At 41.3% G+C, this 19,009-nt stretch overlaps 1 protein-coding gene across 8 annotated transcripts in view; it reads left to right on the top strand.

Moving 5' to 3' along the window:
• The window catches only part of ELMO1 (engulfment and cell motility 1), a 635,207-nt gene that overhangs the window by 468,986 nt on the left and 147,212 nt on the right, over nt 1-19,009 (top strand). The window contains exon 1 of one of the 8 annotated variants that reach the window (XM_049894510.1): nt 4,473-4,540. The exons of 6 other annotated variants lie outside the window; for them this stretch is intronic. The gene's annotated coding sequence lies outside the window, so the exon portion shown is untranslated. Of the gene's footprint in view, nt 1-4,472; nt 4,541-4,647; nt 9,064-19,009 lie in introns of those variants that run through there. One more of the 8 variants, XM_049894509.1, reaches the window with a different exon arrangement.

Here is a 19,009-nt window from a genome sequence, read left to right as displayed (position 1 = left end):
GTATTCCTGGTGTTGTGTTTATAAATCTTGCCCTAACGACTTCACAGTATTGGTGATAGCTCTTGAAAGGTATAATTATGAAATCATGTGACATGAGCAAAAGCAAAAGCATGTACACTGTCTGGAATTAATTCAAATGAGCAATTACACAGAGGAAGGGCTCTACTTAGGAGGCCCTTAATGTATGAATAGAAGCTCATCAGATGATCCGAACAGAGTCTGCTCGGAAAAGCCTTAGAATACAGTAAAATACATGAAAAGCTTATAATTGGAGCTTTATATTTCTTTCAAGATCCTAAACCTATATTCTTTTGGTTTCATGAAGATGGCACAGGACCTGGCAATGTTTTGCTCTGTTATACATAAGGTCACATGAATCGGAGCCAAGTCAACGGTGACTAACAACAACAATAATAATTTGGGTTCTCAAGACTTGAAAGAAAAATGAGGTAATATGTGAAAGTACATTATAGGCACTTCCTAAGTATTAGTTTAATTAATGAAGACCAATCCCTTACTTCTGGACTGGACTTTAGCTGATGAAATACATTTTTTCACTGTATTTGCAGAACCGCTGAGATGTCTAACACATAACAGATTCCAAAAATATATATAAGCAAGAGCACTTACTTCATGGCTGAATGTATATGATTATTTGAGATATTTCCTTCACAATTCTCATGCTTGTCACTGTGTTGAGAGAACTGTAGGCAATGGACTTTTGGAAACCACATTTCATATTTGCCTTGGGATGATGGGGGGGGTGGATTTTGCATGTATATGGATTGGTTATTACCCTTTGGGACCACTTTTTATTCATATTGTCAGATTAACTCCTTCTTGGAATTAGTGGCTTAAAGATGCAGGCTAGCACTGAACAATAAAATAAAATTATATCTTTGCCTAAATTTAATTTCTGCACAAATTAGATTGCTGAGCTCTTTGTGTGAAGTGGGAGTAACTTGTCAATATCATTTGCCTAGGTTTGTGGTTTAGGTTTCAAAGCTACCTTAGATTGTAAGTAGAATACAGTTTGAAATGATCAGGCTCTTGCAAGCTGTTAACATTGAAGTATTATATTTAAGAACAACACTCCTATCCTTGTGATGGCAGTGCCGCTTTGCCGTGAGTAGGCATACTCTGAATTGGTTTTCCTAAAGAGGTGATGGGTTGTTGCTGATCTTCATTGAAACTCTGAGCACATAGTTGTGATGTAACTGGATTCTGAAAAAGCTGACTTCTTTACCCAAGGGATGAAGTAAAAATAACTTGATTTAAACAGGACTAGCCCTAGGATTCCATAAGGTGATCCTTTTGGCCCCATGACTGCCTTTATCATGTGATTGCATACCTGGACCCATGCAAACCTCTCAGACCTCCTTCATAGCCTCTCAAAGTCCTGCTTTGCCTCTCCCTTCCACATTTCAGAACATAACCTCCCTGGGATTGACTGTACCTTCCTTTTCCTTCCTGCTTGCCTGGGTAAATTGAGCCCACTTGGCTTTGTTGATCTTCTTGGTTTCTTCTTGCTCAGCAAATCCTCCATTCTTCCCCCTATCCCTGTTGCAGTGCAATTGCTGTTCTAACAGGAGACCACGATGCATAGGTTACCTGTGGTCTTTGATCTGCCAAAGTGTGAATTGGTGACCATAAACAGTAAGAGCATCCAGCATTGTCGTTAATTGCTGTGGAGCTGGCTCCAACTCGTGGTGGCCTTGTGTGTAACAGAACGAAACTTAGCCCAGTCTTATGCCATCTTTGTGATCATTAGTATGTTTGAGTCCATTGTTGTAGTTTTTGTGTCAAGCCATCTCATTGAGGGTTTGCCTCATTTACACTGACCCTCTACTTTACCAAACATGATGTCCTTTTCTAGTGATTGGTCTTCCCTGATGATATGTCTGAAGCAAGCAAGCCAGAGTCTCACCATCCTCACTTCCATAGAGCATTCTGGTTGTATTTCTTCTAAGACTGATTTGTTTGTTCTTCTGGAAGTCCACAGTATATATCAATATTCTCTGCCAACACCATGGTTCAAATCCATCAATTATTCTTCTGTCCTCCTTTTTCATCGTCCAGCTTTTGTGCAGCGTCAGGGTGAGCCACTGATTTAATCTCTACAACTGCTATGAAATTACTCCTCTGATTGAGAATATCAGAAACTTTTTTTTTTTCTCAAAACATGGAATTATTTGCATGTGCAATTGATTCATGTTTCAGAATTAGGAGAAGTTTATTCATTAGATCTGAAAATCAAGAAGGTTGTGATGATGGCCAAGAAACTTTCTTTTTCCTAACGGTGAAGAAGCTGTTTCCCATTTTGTACCATCTAAAGAATATTCTATTGTTGGCCCGGTAGCTTTTTGCCACCATATTGCCAGTGGACATGCTTGGCAAGGCTGAACTGAGAATTGGCATTTTAATTTTCCTTTTGGCATGGTTTTTCCATCAGCCTGCAAGTCTGGAACATGTTTCCTGGAAAATTCAAGCCAGCAAGATGTTAAGTTTTCAGAATTCCACCAACTATCCCTTCAAAGGGACTCAAAATTAGGAGAGCTACATCATATCAGGTCCTGCTCTTCCAGCCCCTGTCTCATGACAACTAGTTCCACTTGGTCAAGTCCATAATTCCCAAGGACTTCCAGATTTTGACCTTCCAAAGCGATGATTGCAAATCATGGTCACGAGCTAGCAGTTGGTGATCTGGAAGAGAGAGGAAGAAATGCATGGTTTGGAGGTTTGTTTATAGGCAGGTTTGCCTTCTGTTGATCTGCTTTTATTTCACAGTGTTTGTAGGTATTTCTTATATTTTAGGCATTCTTGCATGAAATACAAAAATAGCAAAGTCCAGGGAAGTAAACGTCCTCATATTAATGCTTCATATTCCATAACTCAGACGTAGGATGCAACTGGAGCTATTCCCATCTGCCCCGACAGCTTTCTTAATGAAGTTCTAAGGAGGTGAGATAGTATACTGCTTACCGTGCCCCACAATTAGAACCTGAGTGTGAATCCTGAGTCTACAACTTATTCAGTGGGGACCATATGCAAATTACGTAAATGTCTTGAGCCTTAGTTTCTCCATTTGGAGACTCTTATGGTCTCTATATCATAGGGTTGTCCATCTAACAATGCGTTTGCTATTCTTACTGCTCTTTCCTCCCATAGACATCAAGGCCATGTCATGTAGAGCTTAGCAACCTGGGACCTAACCATAAAGTGACAGTATAGCTGATACTGTAAGTTCTGCTTATGATCATCTTGACCTAAAGGTGAGGGAAGGAGGAGCAACTATGTGTGGGGATTTTTATATGGAATATTATTATGATCATCCCTCCTTGGGGAAAAGAAGAGATGTAAAAGTTATTCTGACCATGCTGAGTGAAGGTTTTGAGTATGTTTTGGTGGTAAAATACACCATGTTAAAAAAATCAGAGATAGCTATATCCTGGCCAGCCCAACTAATTAGAGAAATACCTCTTCAAGAGAAGTAAGTTCTATCTTTTGAATGAAATACAGCAGTTGAGCTGAGCCAATAGTAATTATCCCTTTGGCCAATTTGAGGGGAACCTCTTAGGAGATTCGGTCTGGTCTGGTTTACCCTGGGCCTGTTTGTTTTAGATGACAGGAGTGGGAGCAAAGTCACTATGTATGCATGTGTGTGTGTGTGTGTGTGTGTGTGTGTGTGTAGGGGATGCCTTAGGATAGTTAAAGATATAGTTGAAGGTGAGCCTGCTGCAAATCACACCTTACTTGTTCAGAATTTCTTTGAGGCTCAACTTGAGCCCAGTGATCTCCCTGATAAGAACAAACTAAACAAAAATAGCGTTCGGCATAGCCATGTCATGAACTGAGGGAGTCATTACCGTCATTTTCAGTACTAGCGATGCACATATGTCCTGATGAAATGGATGCCCAGATTGTGGAAGGACTGGCTATTAGTGCCACATCTTTATGGTTCACTAACTGGAATTCTCCACTATTCTTTTAAATAATTAAGTTAATGATGCTCATCTCAGTTAAGACCTATAGGTAGACAAAGGAAAATTTGGATAGCTAGTTCAGAAATCATTCCACAATAGTCATTATATTTTTGGATCCAAAAATACATGAGATGTCATTTAACAGAATTCATTTTTGATTTGTGAATTCATTTAAAAAGCATTACAAACATATCTGATAAATTACATCAGAAGTAGCAATAATACATTTAATAAATAATGTTTATGGGCAGTAATAAAATTTTATCATATTGAATCTGCCCCAAGAAAATCCAGGAAAGATGGTGCCAACCATGTATACCCAGAGCAGAGCAGAGAGAGTACAGGTTTTAATCTGGGGGTAAATGGCAAGAGACGTTTCTTTTGAATTTTATTCAGACACAGGGGTGATGTTTCCCTCTGAATTTTCCAGATACTTGGTGCTCTGATTCCCTTCTCCTCTCTGCAGATGGCACATAACATATCTGAATGTGCCCAGAAGTGGGATGATGTGCTACAGTTAAGACATTTTCATCCTCTGGAGTACGAGTCCGTTAGAGGTACGCAAAGTAGCTTTATACTAGTTCTTGGGAGCTTGACACGCAGAGGTTCAAATACAAGCTGCTCAAAGCTAGATTTCCCTTTTATTGAAGTTCATCAGTAGCTCCATAAACTTTTTTCTTTTCATCACATAGTCTAGAAAGGGCAAAACAACCAATAATGGCCAAGTTAACAGCTGGTCTGTGATCTCAGAAGCAAAACTAGTAGATGAGATTCGATGGAAAAATTCCTTGAATGTTCCTTCAAAGACTGTAACTATTTTGTATGAATTGGCCCCTCTGGAAATGTAGGTGGAGCTGCTTCTTTTTCAGAACTAAACCCATGACCAGCTAGGTGAACCCAAGAGCTTGCTTGTAGCTTTTGGATAGATGAGGGAGGTGGATCAGACTGAAGGCTAAAAAAAAACCCTTTCTACTGTGTAATTTTATCTTAAATATGAGTTAAGGGAAAAAATAACCTGAAGAAAATGTGTGACATTTCACATAGTGCTCATGATAATATGTGATCTACATACTTTATTGTTGGTAGCTGATAGCATCTCTAACTACGTAATGAACCTGGTCTTTAGGAACCTGCATGTTCTTTCTTTACCTGCTCACTAGCGTAGCTACTGAGTCCCAAACTGAACTACATACCTACCATTCACTTCAACTTTGAGCCATATCATTTGGTGGGAGATTGTAGCCATTCAAAAGAAGGTGCTTGTTCGGCTATAGATGGGTACCTTATATCCATGCCTGGAGTAGTGATGACCTCTGTTCTCAAAAATATGCCCTTTTCCATTTTATACACTAAATATTAATTTAAGCCTTCTTCTTCACCTCCCTTAAGCAAGCAATTCTGAGCAGTGATTCTAAAATTGTAGTGTGTATAAGAATCCCCTAGAATGCTTAGGAAAATGGTTCCAGACCCCACCGCCCTGCGATCCAGGCTGAGGAGAGATGTGGTTGGGCCCCAGGGTTTGCATTTTATAAGAACTCCAAATGATTCTGATAAAGGTGTTCCCCATGGATCTTATGTAGAGAAACTGGAACTAGAATGTCTTGGTTCAAATCCAGGTTCTGCCATTTATTATATGTGTATCCTTGGTCAAGTTACTTAACCTCCTTATTGCCTGTTTTCTCATATGTAAGGTAATAAGGATAATAATAATACCTCACAAGATTGTTGTGATGATTAAAGTGGCTAATCCAGATGAATCCTTAGAAAGCTACCTTGACCATATTACGTGTTCAATAAATGTTAGCTAGATCAGCTCAACAAGTATGAATGTCTTGATATAGATTGTTTTAATGAGATTGTTATCTTGCTAACAGACTGTGAGATCAACTATACTGTTTATGTTGGTTTGGTGGGGGGATGAGTTATTTAATGGAGTACATCAATGGAATGCCATTACTTATAGGATAAAAACAAAAATCCTTAAGATGGTCTCTAAGATCCTACTGGTCTGCCTTCTTCTCACCACACCCCCAATTGCACTCACTATGATCCTGCCACACTTGACTTCTTTCAAATCTTCAAAGATACCATGTTCCCTCTAGCACAAGCCCTTTGCATGTGCTGTTCCTGAATCACTCTTTCCCTCTGAGAAGCTTTCCCTGACCTCATTGACTAAGTCAAGTCTCTATTTTTTGTGCTCATAGCACCACATGCTGCTACTTCATAACCCTTATTATGGGTATACTTTTACTTTTTGCCTCCTTTACTGGGGCCTATGCATTTACAGGAAACCCTGGTGGCATAGTGGTTAAGTGATACAGCTGTTAACCAAAAAGGTCGGCAGTTTGAATCTGTCAGGCACTCCTTGGAAACTCTATGGAGCAGTTCTACTCTGTCCTATAAGGTCGCTATGGGTCGGAATTGACTCGACGGCAGTGGTTTTTGGTTTGGTTTTTTGGATGCATTTACATGGCATAAACCATGTCAATTTGTTTTATCACCATCACAGTGCCTGTCATATAGACAGAAGTGGAGACATGTAAATACAAACCAAACCTGTTGCCATCAGTTCAGTTTCGACTCATGGTGATCCTACAGGACAGAAGAGAACTGCCCCATAGAGTTCCCAAGGGGCAGCTGGTGAATTCGAACTGCTAAGCTTTTGGTTAGCAGCCAAGCTCTTAACCATATAGAATATTTGTTGAATAAATCATTAAATTTTGGTTGAAGGAAAGTCTGGTGGGAAATGACATATTTCTGCATTCATACAATGGGGAGATTTGGACGGTCAATCTGTAGAGGGTGAGAAGGCCAGGGGGTGGATGTCCTCATTGTAGAGGTTAAAGGAGTTGCTCCATAAAGTGGTAGAGAAAATCTGTGCTGTTCATAACCCTGGATATAGTCATAACAGAGCTGAGAAAAATTGTCATTGTTGCGGCTGGGTGCCTGGGAGGCAGGATTTGGGTGACAGTTTCTTTCCAAGGTCACAGTGTCACCCAGAGTCAAAATGGGAAGCCAGTATTCAAATTTTCAAAAAGTAAATCCAGTATCAAGATCAAAAGGCGAGAGCTGAGCATTTGGGAATAGATGGCGATGGGGCTTGAGCTGAGAGTTATTCAGGAATAAGGTAAGCTACTGTTGCTTACTGGATGGTGGTGTGTGATAAGAGGAAGTTCCCCTTGGCTTCAAGAGCCAGAGACATGCAAACAGCAGGTCTCAGACCCCTTCAAAGACTGGTCTGTGTCGTTACTGGCCTGAGGCTGCCAAACCCCAAACATACTTAAGAAAGGGAAGGTTCTCCTTGATGTGGTGGTGATGATGCTGAAGCTGATGATAATGGTACAGAGAATACTTCCTTTCTAACTGAAGCTAAAACCAGACTCATTTGACATTTAACATTTTCAGTTGATTATTATAGAATTGGGGGCTTCCCTCAGATCTATGGGTGAGATTACCACCATCTGATCCCCTTCCGGGGTCTGAGGAGCTTACGCAACTATTCTTTGCTCAGTGGAAGCCCTCGCTGCTAAAGAGAAAAATGGCTTACAGAAGTCTGTGGCATTAACTCTTTGGTCTTAGAACCAGGAGAATTTGGAGCAAGAAAGAGAGAAGTCAGAGTGCATAAAAATAGGCCGGAGAAATCTAGGGAAATCTCCAGTGTTTGCAGAGCCCTATTGAGGTGCTAATACAGGGAAGAAAAGAAAGAACAAAAATCAGTTCCTGCCAAGTGGATTCTGGCTCATGAGGACCTCCTGTGTGTCAGAGTAGAACTGTGTTCCCTAGGATTTTCAACGGTGGATTTTTTGAAAGTAGATCTCCAGGTACCTCTGGATAGACTCAAACCACTAACATTTTGGTTAGCAGCCAAGCCTTAATCATTTGCACCACCCAGGGACTCCAGTGCAGGGGAGAAGCTGGACCTAAAGACTTTGTACTACCGTCCATAAGTGTCCGGTTTTGGGACCACCTCAGTGCCCTCTGAAAATGTCATTGCAAACTTTCATTTGGGAGCCTGATGGGATGGGCTGTAGATGACAAATATTCTAAAAGGTACCCCAGTAATGCTCCCCTAATTCTATAGGTTAAAAGTCACAGTAAACTTAATTAGGGGTGAAGGCAGAAGAGGGGCTGTTTATGTTTGTTGACATCCCGAGTAGGAATCAGAATATCGATCCTGCCAGCGCCAGCCCACCTGGGATTCACTGTTGTGAACATGTGAACAGCCCTGGCTTGCATGTACCACTTGTGGCAAGTGAGGCGCTTAGATGACATTTCTGGACAAAAACTGCATGTGAAGAGAAGGAGGGAGAAAACAAACTCACAATCAAATAAAAGTAAGGAGGGGGGAACAAGATGAGATTGCAGTTGATTATGGGTCTGGCAGCAGATGTTCTACACGAATCCAACTCACTGCAGCCAGTCTGTTTCCATGGCAACAGAATCAGTAATTATTGAGCCCTGCGCTCTCCCCGCCTTTCTCCCAACAAGGTGGAGGCTGATGAATATGAACTATCTCCAGCCCATCACCAGCGCTTTCTTTTTCTTCTTTCTTATTAGTTCTTTGCTGGGGCGGCGGGGTGTGGGGAGTGGGAATTTTGAGGAGCACCAAGGAGGATAGCTGTTCATTGATTGACAGAAGAGCATACGGCACTAAAATAGAAATGAAGTTATTATTTTTCTCTTGTGAGCCTATCAGAGCAAAACTCTTCCTAGAAAAGCCGGTGATCTCTGAAGATGCTAAATAAATGAGCAGGAGTTTCCCTGAAATGGAGGCTCCCTGGGATTGGCTGATCTTCCCTCGACGCCTGCCAATCGGAGCATCCCTGGGCTCCAGCTCCATAAACATAAGCAAAGCTACATGCTTATTCTACCGGACTTGAAGTGTAGACCATTCAAAGGTGTGCGGTGGGTCTCTGTTCACATGGCTCAACTGGAAACCTATTTCATGAACAAGCTGACTCGGGAACCATCTGGTGTTCCAGCACATTGTTCTTCTGGGGGACGGCTCTAAGTTGTGTTGTGGCGGTAGCAGCTTAGAAGCAGTATTTGTAGTTTGGAAAGATGGACTTACGGGAGCTTGGTGAGTAAACCTGTCTTACACATCTGTCTGCTGGTGTGAGCAGCCTGAGCTAAAACATAGCTTTGTCCTATTGTCTGCTGAGAAAACTATGAATTGGAACAGACACACAGAAGAGCAGGCATTCTGGGTTTCCCATGATGTGAAAGACTGTATTCAAAAGGCTGTGTGCATCGCTCCGGCATGATCGGATTTGTATTTGATTGTTTTATACCAGGATACTGGTTTTTCTAATTAGGATTAGTGTGAGGAGTGTTCTGCTTTCTCTCTCTAGGTACTGATCCATTTCAAAAGAAGAAGCTTCTAAAGCTAAATTAATAAGTGTCAACCCTGTGCATTGCTGGGAAGAGAGAGAGGTACAGACGCAGAGCTGAGGGCTGCTTGATTGTGTTTGCATTGTGAAAAGAGATGATATTTCAATGGTCTTTGAGACACTTCTTCAGATCTCAGCCGAGCAACGAAGCATCTTTTCACCGTGCGCTGCTCTTCTCTGCTCGGGAAATGTGCAGCCGAGCTAGGTCGTGTTCCTTCCTGCTTTTATGAAACCATTCTCCAGATTGAATTTTTTTTTTTACATCAATTGCACGTATGAGTTGAATTTCAGTCAGAAAGATTTTAAGAGTCAAAACCATACCTCTGTTTTGCATCCTTTCAAGCTTCTGAAAACCAGAGAGGGTTTGCAAAGTTATATTCAAGGATTGGCTCTTTGCCAAGGAAGGGATGCTCTGAGCTATTGCTCTGCTCCCTGGGGTTTAATTTTCTGACACTGGTGATGAAATTTTCAATTTTGTTGGGTGGAAACAGGAAGAATAAGAAAGCAGTGCTGTAAACAGGCAGTGGAGCGGCAGCGTGAGCAAGGAGAAACTCTTTTCCTTTGAGGACTCTTGTAGCTGCAAACTTAAAAATATATGCAGCAAGACAGAACCCAAGGCAGTGTAGGATTCCAGAGGAACTATAATCCTTGCTAACGTGGAGGGGAGAGGTGTTGCCTTCCACTTGGGTCGGAGAGTGGGAACTGAACTTGTAGCTTCCATCTCGCCCTAGAAGCCTCTTCCCAGCATCTTTGCTGATTTTGAGGCTTTATCACTGTTGATTTCTTTTTATGAGATTTCTTTTCCTGTGTGCCAAGAATAGTGATAAGCAGACTCTGTCTTCTATTCACAGTTCACTTGGGTTCAAATAACTGGGAGAGAGAAAAAGAAAAAAGCATTATCATTTGATTCCTAAAGAAATGCACATGAAATAGTGTTAAACAGGAAACTACTGGCTGGTCCTTTTAAAAAATATTCTTTTGACAGAAGGCAGTGTTGCAGATCTTCATGTGCTCTGTAATGGAATTTGTTGGATCTTAAACGGAATCTGTGATAAATGATTAAACGAAAGAGCTAGGAAGGTTTTGCCTATGGAAGACTCTAGAGCAGAGTGAGACTTAGTGGGTGTCTGGGAGAGACCATCTACTGTGTGTTACTGAAGAAGTAGAACTGAAGCTGTGGAAGGAGGTAGAGAGTTTCCTAACTGTGGGGTTACAGTGCATCGAGAAATCCTGGCTGCTAGACCGGGTCAGTGACCTGTCCATTAGCTGAACGCCTTTCTAGAGATGCGAGGTGGCCTCTGATCACGGGGGTCCAGGATAGTCTGATAAATGGAGCAGCCCACCTAACTGGCGGCGGCGTGTGCATGGTAGGTCTTCCCGATGCATCTCACTCCTTGATGCACGCACAGTTTTGAGGATATGGTTTCTAGTAGACCTACATTCAGTGACAGTCATCTCACTAGGACTCTCCAACGTCTTTTGGCCCTTTCTCTCCCGCAGTAGTGTCGCTTTAAATGAGTGAGTTGCTGGCACCTGTTGGCAAGAATGAGAGAAGAAACCAGCCCTTTTATGGAAGCAGTAAAAGTGCTTTCAAAAAAAAATCTATAATAGTCATCCTTAACCTGTTTTTTGGATCATGGAGCTCTTTAACATTTGAAAGCTATGGATTCTCCCTTCCTCCCAAGAAAATACGTTTATCCACAATCACGTAACCTTTTGATGACAAACCATTTCAGGGCAAAGGAAGGTCCCTGTCCTAGGGAATAGCCAAGAATGTGTTATCTCCTGAAGTTCACCTCCTGGGTTCACGTGGCTGCGCTGAGTACTGCTGCAGACCATCCCTCTCAGCTCCTGGTCTAGCAGTGACACTGACGGCTAGATAACGTCCTTCTGGGCATCCTCACTTAGGCTCAAATTTGAACGCCTTGGGAATGATTCCAGAACATGATGGTTTTCTCACTTCTGGGCTCACAGAGTTGAGAAACTGGAGTTGTAGGACTTGAAATAAAAGTGACTTTTCAGGTACCATAGTTAACTGAGCCCTTGTGAATGTTCTCCTCATTCCTAAAAGAGAATTCCCCTGCTGCCTCCTCCTGGAATTTGTAGGATGTGGAACATATTTGAAAGATAAATGTAAACATCAAGTAAAATGAATTCTCTTAGATTTTCAAGTGCACATCAGAGTTGCAGGGATATAAATTGCAAAGAATGTAAATACATTTAACTCAGTTACAGAAATTAAGCCTTGAGAACTTGAATGATAGAATTTCTCAATCATCCCCGAAGTTGGAATAAAATCAATCACAATAATAGCTAATATTTATTGAGCATTTACTATGTGCCTGTCACTGTTTAATACCCTTTATATGTATGCATGATAACTTATTGAATCCTCACAACAGCCCTGACAGGGCTATGTTTACTATATTAGAGTATAATATATAATATATAGATATAATATATATACACAGATACAGTGTATATACAGACAACAGTATGGATAGTATATATACAAACATAGTATATAATTTAGTGTATATACAGATGTTAAATATATATTAAATATAGTATATATAGAATATATACTGTATTTTATAAATGAGGAAATTGAGTTGCCAGAATAATTAAGGGACTTGCCCATGTTTATGCAGCTCGGAAATGGCACATACTTGGTGTTTTCACACACACTGATTTACTTGTTTGCTGCATTTGTGGATGAAGCGAGTGGGAGTAGATGGGAGAAGGTCTCATCTGTATATTGCTCAGCATACCAATCTGTCTAGTAGAGTCAGGCTGCAGTTGAATGAGACAATCATCACAATAATTAAAGTCAAATCAGAAAGGCGTTCTGGGGTGGTGGAGGGTGAATTATTAATAATGCCCTTTAGGAAAAGAAGTTTGAACTTAGTAAATCTTGTCTCCAAAATTCCCCGTTGGTTTGCAATTCTTACATTACTGTGTGCTGTGCCACTTTGTTCTTCAGAGGATTTACTGGACTGGTATGAGTCAGATCATTTTATGTATGATACCAGCTCCTCCTGGGCCATTTGCAAAAGGTGGCAGGTCACCAGTATCCTGTGGCTGCCCTTGGCTTGCATTTGTCAAGGATAACATGAGTTGCCAGAGCAATGGTGAGGGACATGAAAGACCAGGAACAACAGGACCATCTTGGGGGTGTGTATGACCTGCAGTGACTACAGGAATCACCAGAGCTACCGTGTTTTCTGAAGACTGAGCAGGCATGATGGTGATTCCAGGTAGTGATGGTGGGCACCATCTCACTGAAGGAGCGACTATAGAATCACAGAAGATCAGGCCTGGAAATAATTGAATGAAATGGTTTTCAAACTGTGTTCCTCAAAGTTTTAGGAGAATGTGCAGCCAGGCCAAGTCCTTGGGTGGTGCGAACAGTTTACATGCTCAGCTGCCAACTGAAAAGTTGGCAGTTCTAGTCCACACAGAGGCATCTCAGAAGAAAGGCCTGGTGATCTACTTCTGAAGAATAAGCCAGTGAAGACCCTGTACACGTGAGGTTGCCATGGGTTGGAGTCGACTTGGTGGCACCTGGTTTTTTTAACTGGTGGAGCCGGGTGGGTGAATGAATCCTCTACTCCCACTGCTACCAGAGCATCTCCACTTCTGTTTTATGTAATAGCACTTCCACTGAAGACTTATTAATAGAAAATAAAGAGGAGAGGATTAGGCTGCTAGAAGGAAAAAGAGCAGCCATTAATCTTGTCAAAATTTCCTATTTGACACATAAGCAAATGGAAGACCACAACATATAAGCAAGTCCACATCGTAGACAGAAAAGGAATCTGTAGGGGTTTTAGTGATGGTATTAAAAACATACGTTACTTGCTATGTATGTCTAATAATTAGGTACTTTCTATTATCATTTAGGTAGCAATTTTAGTAATGACACACACACACGCACACACACGCACACAACATCATGAAGGGGCTATACAGCAGGACTCATTGTAGACCAGCACTGTTCAGTGGAAACAAAATGCAAACTACCTATGTTGTTTTAGTTTTTTAGTAATCACATTAAAAAAAGGAAGAAACAGGTCAGTAAATTTTAATAACGTATATTGTTTAACCCAGTATATCAAACTATTATCATTTCAACCTGTAATTATAAAATTATTGTGATATTTTGTATTATGTTTTCATGCTGGAGCCCTGGTGGTACAGCGGTTAAGAGCTCGGATGCTAACGAAAAGGTTGGCAGTTCGAATCCACCAGCCACTCCTTGGAAACCTTATGGGGGAGTTCTACTCTGTTCTATAGGGTTGCTATGAGTCGACAGTGGGTTTAAGGGGTATTTTCATGCTAAGGTTTTGAAGTCAGACATGTATTTTTACACTTACAGCATATCTCAATTGGACACTAAATTTTTACAGGAAATCTGTATTTAGATTTCATACTGTTTACAGTTAAAATACATTCATGTGCCTAAGGTGTTCCACATACTGGAAAGTTTTCCAGTAACCCAATTGAGTATCAATTTTTAAATTCAAGTTAAGTAAAATTTAAAATTCAGTTGCACATTTCACTAGCCACACGTTTCAGGAGCTTAATAGCCACATGGGGTTAGTGGCTACTCTACTGGACAGTGCGGTGCTAGACTCTCAAAGAACTCCCCTCACGTACTTGGTCAGTTATTTCTCTCCGCACAGTGATCATTCTAGCTTCATCTCTTTTACCTCCGTAAGGTACCTGGGCGACTTGCCTTGGTCACAGAGAGAGAAACAGAACGTTCGTTTTCACAGATGCATTTACGTCTGCCTTTACCCATTGCTCAAAGCAAACTCAACTTGTAGATGAATCTCAGCTTCTTCGTTGCTCTGTTTTTCATGAGGGAATTAAAATGCGTGCCATTTTTTATTGCAGAAAATCAACACTCATCCATATGTGGCATTTTTCAGTCCCCGAATATCTTGGCCCTGCCACTCAGTGTGCCTTGGAGCATCTCCCTCAACTCTAGTATATTCAGGGAACGTGAGTTTAATTTTAATACTAAGGCTAAGCAAACCGTGCCTGAGAAGGTCACACTGCACACAAAAAGATCATTTTTATGAACACAAGCATAAATTAAGGCTAAGGAGATTTAATTGCTGTTATTTTACTTAATTCTGTGAATTTTGTTTAGCTAGAAAATATTGACTAAGTAGTTCTTTGAGATTATCCTTATGTATCCATTCCCCAGAAGATTTCTTTGTGATGTAAAACCAACCATGAAAATGTCATCAGACTTTTTAATAACTAGCCCAAAATCATGGTGCAAAGTCATTTTAGAGCATCTGGCCCCAGCTTCCACATGATGTCCTGACATCAAAGATCTCAACCAAATCTGGCAAATGGAAGAATAAAACTCATTCTAAGGTTGGTCCCTTTAAGCCTTCCTTTACTGAAAAGCATCTTTGGAAATTCCACAAAACATTGAGAAAGAAAAAAAAAAAAATCCATACACAAGCATTAATAGTGGAATAAAAAAAACCAGTGCCTTCGAGTCGATTCCGACTCATAGCGACCCTATAAGACAGTAGAACTGCCCTATAGAGCTTCCAAGGAGTGCCTGGTGGATTTGAACTGCTGACCTTTTGGTTAGCTACCATCTGTAATATCAGGGATGCCTTCTAGTCCAACCTTCCCCATTTCTTGTGTGTTGAACAGAATTCCCAAGGAGAATGTGTTAAGCCGTTAAGCACTCAACACGTTTGTTAGATTGAATTGTGTGGGCCCTTTGCAGCCTCTTTTCATAGCATGGCTTACCCTTCTTTACTGAGATAGCATTGACAGACCAACAGATTAAGCTATATGCAGGTGTTGAATCTAAGAGCAACATGACTTGCTTTGTGTATCTGCTGCTGTCTGGCCAAGCCAAGGACAATACTCTTAATCATGAATAAAAAGAAGTAGTTTGGGATTTCAGTGAGTGCAGAGATGCCAGGAAATAACTGTGCATTACATAAACAAAATATCATTAAAATAAATATCTTTGAATTACTATAGGATTTTGAAGTCCACTAATGTGCTGGTTTATTTTAAGCAATCTGTGATATTACACAAGTCCAGAACACTTAAAGTGTTTGTATGGATGACAGATCAGTAATGTAGAACCTAAGGCCTTGGGTTGTTATCTCTAGTTTAGCAACTAAACTTAGAAGGTTCCTTAACTTCTGTGCTCCTTAGCATCTTCACATAGATGAAGAAAAGTTTGGACTTGGTGACTTCCTACGTCACTGTGTGTGTCAAACTTTCTAACAATCTATTTTCCAGGCCCATGTTCCATTGATCATAACAATCTTGCCTACCATACCTTATACAGCCTCAGAATCCTTCTTAACACAGCACTAAGTCAATCATTACCAAGCCATCAGAATTGGCTTACAAGTGAAAATGATTTATCACCCCATCCTGTGTCCTTTCCTCAGGTCTGTAGTATGTGCAAAACTTTGAAAAGGAACAGTTAGGGAATTACCAGTCAGTATGCAGGCTCTGGCGATAAGGGAATGCCAGTTCTTTGCTCATCCTCTTGCTCAACTGTTCCATGGAGGTGTTGCCATCCGACAAGAAAGGGCTGCAGCCTGGCACTTTGGGAGCTCACTTTTATTTTCCTTTGAGCCATAAGTGATGAGAGACCTGTCAAGGAGAGCAGTTCCCTGGCATCCTTCCCAGGCCTGGAGGCATAATGAAATAAAGTTTCAGTCTAACTCTGTTGGAATTCTTACAGCTGAACATTTAAGATAGCATGTAGGGCTGTTCTGACTTCTATTTGCCTGGTTGGAAAGATGTACCCATCAGCTAATGGAACTAGGCCTGTCTGTACTGACAGCCCAAGTCAGGGCCCCTTGGGATAAACCATATCAGAGCCAGCTAGGCCATGGGTCCCAGAAGCCAAGATGGGACTTGCTCCTTATCTAATGGGCACAGCCATGTGAAATCTGCATTTCAGAAGCTTTATCATAAAGGGCCATATCAAAGCAGGAACGGATTTGAGAGCCACCAACATTGGTACTCCTTCCTAGGACTCAGCTACTTAATGCCAAGGGTTCAATCCCAAGGCTTGAGTTCTAGGGATGTAATAGTGGTACATATTGGTACAATAAGGCATTGGTGGTTCAGTGGCAGAATCTCACCTACTACTAGAGAGAGGAGCCCTGGTGGCACAATGGTTAGGAGCTCAGCTGCTAACCAAAAAGTCAGCAGTTCGAATCTACCAGCCACTCCTTGAAAACCCAGTGGGGCAGTTCTACTCTGTCCTGTAGGGTCGCTATGAGTTGAAATTGACTCAGCGGCAATGGGTTTGGTTTTAATTTGGTTTATTCGAGAGACCTGGGTTTGAGTCACCGTGCATCGGGGCCAACTCAATGGCAGCTAACAACAACAACATCAGTACAATTCACTGACGTTCTTTCTAGTATCCACAATAGTGGTAGCAGGGCCATACCCTTCCAGCTTCAGAGAGTAGTGGAGTTCAAGGGGAAAAAGCCCCCATTCTAGGTTCCATAAACCAGGCTCAAACATCTCCACAAAGTAGGTAAAAGAAGCTTTGCCAAGATTACCTTATAGGCAATCGTTCCATCTACTCAAAATTTTTTAAGTAACAGGGTAGGTGAACTCTGTGAACCCTACTTTCCTCATCTCTAAAAATGGAAATGAAGGTACATTCCTTACAGGGCTGTTGAGAAATGAACGTTAAATGAGAGTGTTGTCTGTGTGCATGTTTAGTAAATTGCAATGTGCTATGCAAGGGGAAAATGATCTTATTACATTCCTCTGCTAGCAGCCATTTATTCTTCATATCTCACAGAATGTCTAGCTCAGCTCTTGCTGTGTAAACTTCTGTAATTGGACCACCAATCAATGTGCTGGGAGAATGTATGTTATGTCTCTCTCAGAGCACTCTCCTAAGTCCCCAAGAGCTACATGGGCCCTGCTGGCACTGGAGCCACTCTGAGAGAAAGGAGCACTGCTCTGAGAACCAACAGCTGGAGTTAAGCCCCGGCTCATTCGCCAAAGGGGATTTAGGCCTTGCCATGTTACCTCTCCAATCCTTAGTATATTTTTTTCTTCACATGGATGAAATATAGATAACACCTACTCTGCCTGGCACATAGAAATGTTTAGAGAGCAAATGAACTAATATATCCCAACGTGTTTTGTAGATTGTCACATAAGACATTTACACTTATTATTTCAAACATAATGTCTCCTAACAACTCGGCCTTGTTTATTGAGGAGGAATAATTGGAAACATGTTTCTGGAGCCAGAGTCCTAGAAGCTCCAGGCTGGTGATGTACTCTTCCTGATTTTGGAAGCCAGACAAGATCATACAATCTTGTGCTTCTAGGCAGATGTCTTTTGGCATCTAGGGAGGCTGTGACCTGCCATAAATAAAATTAGTCAGTGGTTTTTACATTTGTAAGTCAGGATGTTCATGGTCTCTGCAGATGGCCCATAAATCTTTCTGGATAGCCAAGCCTTAACCACCCTGCCCCAGCTCTGTCTGGAAGGCATAATAAATGCTTTGAAAAGCACATCAGTCTATGGTTCTTCTGTATGCAAATCCCCAACCACGTCTTGCTAGCTGTCTTCCGTACCATCTACTTCACACCCCTGAATCACGTATTCGGTCAAAGCAGAAGAAGGGGTGATTTATTCTTTTGTTACATCTGGCCATCCATTTACTATAAACCCACAGCATCTTATGTCTTGAAGAAACCCAAGTTTCTGGCATGGCAAACAGATTCCACCTCGTAGTGACTCGGATCAGTTGGTGTGGCTGCTTAGGGGTTCACATCTGTGCTCAGTGGGCCGTTGCACAGGGAGGGTAGAATGATAGCACGCTCATACATTTTCCATCTCTGAGCTATCACAGTTACCTTATCTCAGGTGAAAAAAGTGAAGCTCAGAGAAATTGACTTGTTAATATGCCAGGTTAGCAAGGGACAGAGTTTGCATTCCTTTGCTCTTCTGTTTTATTCAATAACCAATATTTACTGAATGCCTACTCAGCTACTGTTTTAGGCCTTAGGGTTACAGGTTGTGAACACCTCCAGATTAACCTGTATGACAGTTTCTTTTCCAGGCAATCATTAGACTCAAAGTTGGAATTGCCCAGAATATGGAGGCTGTAATAAGAAAAATGTCCAACAAGCTTCACTTATTTATGTATTCACCAAGTCATTCATGCAGTCACTTATGGACACATGCCCGTGCCCCTTTATACAGAGAAGAAATACCCACTTTTAAAAAGCAAGCTCTCGTAAGAATTATTTTCAAGTAATTAATGAGAACGAATTGGCCAATAACTGCCCTTGCCATCTGTCTTCCTTCCCTTCTGCCTGCTTCTTTATATGGCATTGCTGGCCCTGAGCTGAAAATAGGCACCTAAGAAAAACTGAACTGTAAAAGCAAACTGAAGAGCTGTGTACTAACCTAGTTCTGCAAAGTAACCTGCAAGATAATACCTTCATAAACCCAAATGTTTCCACTTTGTCACAGGTTTCTGAACTGTTAGAACTGTCAATGAAGAAAGAATTTGCAAATATGGTCACCTAGAACTGTTGCAGTTCCATATGACCTGATAGAGGTATTCCTAATGGGATAAATGGCAGTTGATA

This window comes from Elephas maximus, chromosome 8 (assembly GCF_024166365.1).
Source record: "Elephas maximus indicus isolate mEleMax1 chromosome 8, mEleMax1 primary haplotype, whole genome shotgun sequence".
Lineage (NCBI taxonomy): Eukaryota > Metazoa > Chordata > Mammalia > Proboscidea > Elephantidae > Elephas > Elephas maximus.
Note: the sequence above shows the minus strand (reverse complement) of the source record. Positions and strands in the feature narration are given on the sequence as shown.